Genomic DNA, 5,782 nt, shown 5'->3' with positions numbered 1-5,782 from the left:
CAAATTACCCATAAGAGTTTAATTATTTAACAACTACCCCCAACAATAATTGCCAATCACAAATAACGCTCAATTAAGTCTTTAACCCAGTGTTTTAAAACCCAAATTGGCTGCTGAATTGGGCGATCCGACCGATCCTCTCAATTAAGAATTGGTCCATAAAAAAAAAAAAAAAAAAGAATAAAAAAATGAATTGTGGTTCCCTAAGGGAACCTAACAATTCCAATTCCTAGTTGTAATTGAGAACTGGGTCAGTTCCCACCAATTCAGATGATTTCAATCTTGATTCTAGATCAACATTTTTTAAACACTCATTTAAATGCTAAGAAAGTATTCAACCAAAATATAACCTGTTAATCTAATTGAAATCTTAACTGCAGTACGATTGCATAAAGCACTAAGGGTGAACATTAACTCAAAGCCGTACCAGGATCCAGACTGATCTGGACTGGACCCCACTGGACCCAACCCAAAAATTAAAGGGTGCGGTTTGTATAGAGCCTAGGCTCTAAACAATCAAATTAGAACGTACTTTCAAATAGTGTGGAAAAATGAGGTTTCAATACTGAAAATCTTTGTGATAGCCTTAAAATATATTTTCATCTTTATTTATAAAGTTTAAAGCTTCAAAAATAGTGTAAATAGATAGATCTAAAAAAACTTGAAAATCTTGAAAATTGACTATCAAAAAATGCATTACAAAATACCCCATTTTCAAAACTTGAAATCTGTTTTTTTTCTCATGTCCATCCATCTTGATGTCGAGAAGATCAATGTGAGGACATTTGGAGATCAAAACCACCTCTTCTAGTAAACTTGTTGAGGTAGGCTCTAATTTGATTGTTTATAGCTTTGGCTCTATATAAACTTTTCCACATATATGTATTTAACTATATATGAATATATGTTATAATTTGAGACCCAAAAATATTATCGGACTGGGTCCAAGATTTGGATCCGGACGTAATCCGCCAAGTCCAATTTATGGATTCATACCTGAACCCAGTTTGGGTCTACCCGGGTCCGGATCCATTCCATGCCTAAACCCCAAGAACATGAACGTCTAAGATCAGCCGCATAAATAACTCATTAACGGTGACGATAATTCAGTTAACTGTGCCAGGAATTCTAGCAAGGTGACAAACTTCACAAACTCGGAGCTGAATAATAAGCAAAAACTAACGCAACCTATGCTCGTCCTGACACCAAGAGGCATGCTTAGATTTTCAGGATGAGATGAGCTATTCAATATTTTACCTATTTGCGACTATTTCAACATGGTCATATATTTATTTTTATGGATATTTTGAAATTGAATAAAAAACCTCTCTTAAATATTTGGATATATTTCTTAAATTTAAAAAAATAACAAACTCTAGAAAGAGAATTTATTTTTGATAAAATATAGAATGAGATCATTTATCTTTGATGCAAGGTGGTCACATTAATCTTGACCGTTAGATGTGAAATTGAGCGGTTGTAATTATTCCATTACCAAGCTCAAACTTAAAATGAAATTTTTTCAAATTTTGTGACACATCCAAACTATCAAATTTTACATCAAATGGTTGTAAGAAATTGTGACCACCTCGTATTAAAGATAAATGATGTTATTATATAAAATCCCCAAAACATATTGTATACAATGGGACCATTTAACTTTACCATGCAATTGGAAATCTAATAGCTTAGATATGTCACAAAGTTCGAAAAAATTTATTTTGAAGTTTGAGCTTGGTCAATAAAATAAATGCTGCCATCTAATTTCACATCGACTGGTCAAGATTAATTTTGACCACTTTATATCAAAAGTAAACGTCTCATAAACATTTCCAAAACCAAATATAAAATCATCATAATTATTTTGGCAGACAAAAAAACCCTATATTTTTTTTTATGGATATTTCGTTTTGTCTAGTGACGGTAGCTAGACGAGCAAGATCTAGCATTATAGCTCAAGAACTATCCTTTCACCTATGAACTTTATTGGAGTTCGGAACTTTTAAATACATTTGGTTTTCTTTCTCATAAAAGTAAATAAGAATAATTCAAGAACACATGTATTATATTTCTGCGGGAGCATAATGTATGCTTACTCCCTCGGTGTAAAAGACTTGAAGATTTGAGAATCGGGTTTGTATAGGGTGCCAACGCAACTTACACCATATAAGTAAGGCAAACCTCTAAATTTTACTGGAAGATGCAACTCTGATGTTACTAGCTTTACAATGGCTTGAAAATTCGTCTTCAATGATAGATAGAATTGAAAATTCCAAAATAGTGTAAATTACATAATTCTTTAAATACATAAAATTTTTGAAATGAGTAATGATACTGAGACTTTTTCGGACCCATGTGTGTACCCCAAAAGATCACTATTAAATTTGACACAATCTCTATAAAAGTTATCATGGGTGTGGGGCTTGACTTTTCTAGAGATATGTGCCAAATTTAATGGTGATCCTTTGGGGTCCTACACACATGGGTGTGGGAGGGTCTCAAAGGATCATTACTTTTTTGAAAATAGACGGTTCAGATAGCTTATGACATGATAAACTATTTTTAAGACTTGAGAGTATAATTTTTGTTTATATTGATCTTGAGGTCAAGATGACCAATAAAAATAAATTTTCTTACTTCAACAAGTTATTTTTGCTTGATACCTTGCCTCTATAGTATAAGGTTAGAACCTTCTACAAACTTTCTCTTTTTTTTTTTCTATCGGAAATATTGGGATCAATGCAAGCATAATCGGATTATTGTTAAGGTAAAGAACGATTGTTTCATGTGGGCTAGACCGCATTTCTACAATATGCAGTCGTGATGCATAAAGCATCCATCTCAGTGTTCGTAAAACTAGCCGGTTAGAATCGGAACCAGCCAGTTAGAACCGGAACCGGCCGGTTAGATCGCTACAGGTGGGGTGGCGAGTTCGGTTAGGGCCGGTTTTACGGTACACCTCATAAGATGGCACTCTCCAAAAAATATCAGCACCAAAACCGGCCGGTTTGAGGTCGAACTGGCAGTTTTTAGTATAAACTAGCCGATTTTTCCTAACCGGTATGGTTTACCGTTTTAACGCCTGATATAACGGCGTTTTTAACACATCAAATAGCAGCCGTTATTTGATACATGCTCGTTATTTTTTACAGAACGAGATTTTGCTGCTTTTTTTTGTATATTTTTTCTTTTTTTCGGTCAACTATTGATGTTATACACCGGAAAGTTTCTATAAATCGTCGATTATTGAATCAAAATTCCAAAAACAAAGAGTTCTTGGAGGATTGAAATGGGTTTTTTGAAAATTAGAAATTTCCGCCATTCTATCAAATGCAGCTTCAATACCTCATAGATTTTCATAAAATGGAGGGCTTTGATTCATTGTTGAAGGATTCAACGTTCACATATTTCAAAATTTCCAAAACGATGAAGATTTGAGGTTTTATTGGGCCCCAAGTACTGCCGCTCGAAGAATTGTTTTTTATCTAAACAAATAGATTTCTGATCGATCAATTGATAGATTTTTATCGAATTGATCACTGAAGTTTGATCATAAAGGTCTCATGTATTAAATAAACGAATTATTTTGATTTACTATTGATTAAATATTTTTATATCAATTTTTTTTTGCTACGTTTTTTTCCAAAAATTTTTGTGAAGTGAAAAATCCGCAATTTTTTGAATAAAGATCTCAATAGTGAATGAATCTTTATGACATTTTGGGCATTTGAATCTTAATTAAAGTATCTATCATATCCCCAATGTCAATTTGTTCAAAAAATGAAAGATTTGGGGTTGATTTTGACTCTAAAGTTTATGTGTTATTTGGCTCAATTTTAGGGTTCTTAAAAAAAATGTGTTCTTTAATGAAATTACGTTTTGTTTTTATAAAAATATGTTATTTGTGATGAATATAAGAAAAAAATAATATATTATTTTATTCTTTTAATTTTATATATTTTTGCTGAGCTTTTTGGATCGTTTTTTATGTTTTTTACAAAAATGTCTTTTTTTTTATAAATGTGAGAATAAAATATTTCGTTCTTTTTAATGTTATATATTTTTTATGAGCTTGTTGGATTGGTTTTAATGTTATATTTTTTTTTTATAAAAATATTTTTTTTTGTGATGAATATGAGAAAAAAAAATATTTATTTTTAATGTTATTTTGGTGCATGTTATTGTTGTCTTAGTTCTCAACTTCTTGTTTAGTTGTGACATTTTATTCTAATTTGTTTTTTATTTGTTGCTCGCTATTTATCATTTTTTGCAACTTCATACTCGTTAAATCTATTTATTAGCCTTTATGAAGAAGAGTGGTAGAAACTAAAATGTGTTTTACTCATCTCTCATGTTTCCACATGCCGAAATGGATAAAAATTTAACTTATTTATTTATTTATTTATTAATATGCATCTTAACTCTACATTTTAAAGTTGCCATCTTATATAATTTTTTTTTTTTTTCATGTTAAAACCTAACTCTAAAGGTTATTGAGTAAACGAGGTTTGACCATTTTAAAATTGTTTTGGCCCTTTGAAAATCGACTCGGCAATATTTTTTAAAATATGCGATTTGGCCATTTGAAACAACACTCAACACCTTAGATTTGATAACCAAGTTATTGAGTAAACGAGGTGCTCTCTCTTAGACTCACAACCCTTCGAAAAACTGGGAACATCATGCTACAAAAAAATACGCTATGAAATTCAATTCTAAACTGTATTAAAGGGTTTTTCAACATTAAAACAACATTTTTCAACATCAATATTAAAAAAACATAAAAGCATATATTGTTGCATCATCCATTGTTAGTTGGACTTTGTAACTTCCTCAATTGAATTTATGTGAAATTATAAATTGTCTCGCATATCTCCATAATATTCCAATATTGAATTATATAAAAAGTTGTTTCAATTTTTTTTATAAGATAAATGTATGTAATATGATAGTGTATACTTAATCTAAGTTTTTTTATTTTTTTTGGGGGGTTTTGAGTCAATTTTTTTTAAAAAAAATCTACTTGACCGGTTAGTCCGGTTACCGCTCTGGTTAGTCTGGTTCCGGTTCGAACCGCTCCTAGCCTCATGACCGGTTAACCGTTCCGGTTCGATTTTGCAAACACTGATCTATCTTAAATATGGATGCAAATAGTTGGTCTATCTGAAAACAATTTTAACTAACTGGTCCAAATGTTTTTTTAATATAACTATTATTTTTAGTTTTCATTTTTTTTTTTCATATGCATGATCTCCATGTTAAAGATTATATATTATCTAAAATTTAGAATCCAATTATATTTAAAAAATATATTTATTACCAAGCCCATATTTCTAAAGGTTGGCCGCATGCCAACTGCATCCTAAGGTAAATGGTTTAATAGGCCTGTAACTTTATTAAAATAAGTAAAACCTCACATCATAACTCATAAAAAATTACAAATCGTGTTAAAAAACCTATAAATCAATCATCTCATCTTGAACATTATGGTTGTGAAAAAAATTAAGATTTTAAATTGAAAAATAATATATATTGTAACAAATCATCTAGACTATTTATTTCACTCTAAAAATAATTATGCATATATCCACAAGATCCGTAGTATATTTTGATTTTCAAATTTCATCATCGGTGCCAAAAATTAAGTATAGAACCATCATACAACTTACTAAAGTACTTTTCAAGTGAGGATTTGAGTGAGGCTTTATTTTGTTTTCATAAAGCCTAGACCCTACACTGACTTCATCCCATTATTAAACCCAAAATCTCCCGCTGCCCTAGC

Source organism: Amborella trichopoda, chromosome 13 (genome assembly GCF_054954075.1).
Source record: "Amborella trichopoda isolate Santa Cruz 75 chromosome 13, AtrichopodaSantaCruz75HAP2 v2.0, whole genome shotgun sequence".
NCBI classification, from domain to species: Eukaryota; Viridiplantae; Streptophyta; class Magnoliopsida; order Amborellales; family Amborellaceae; genus Amborella; species Amborella trichopoda.
Note: the sequence above shows the minus strand (reverse complement) of the source record.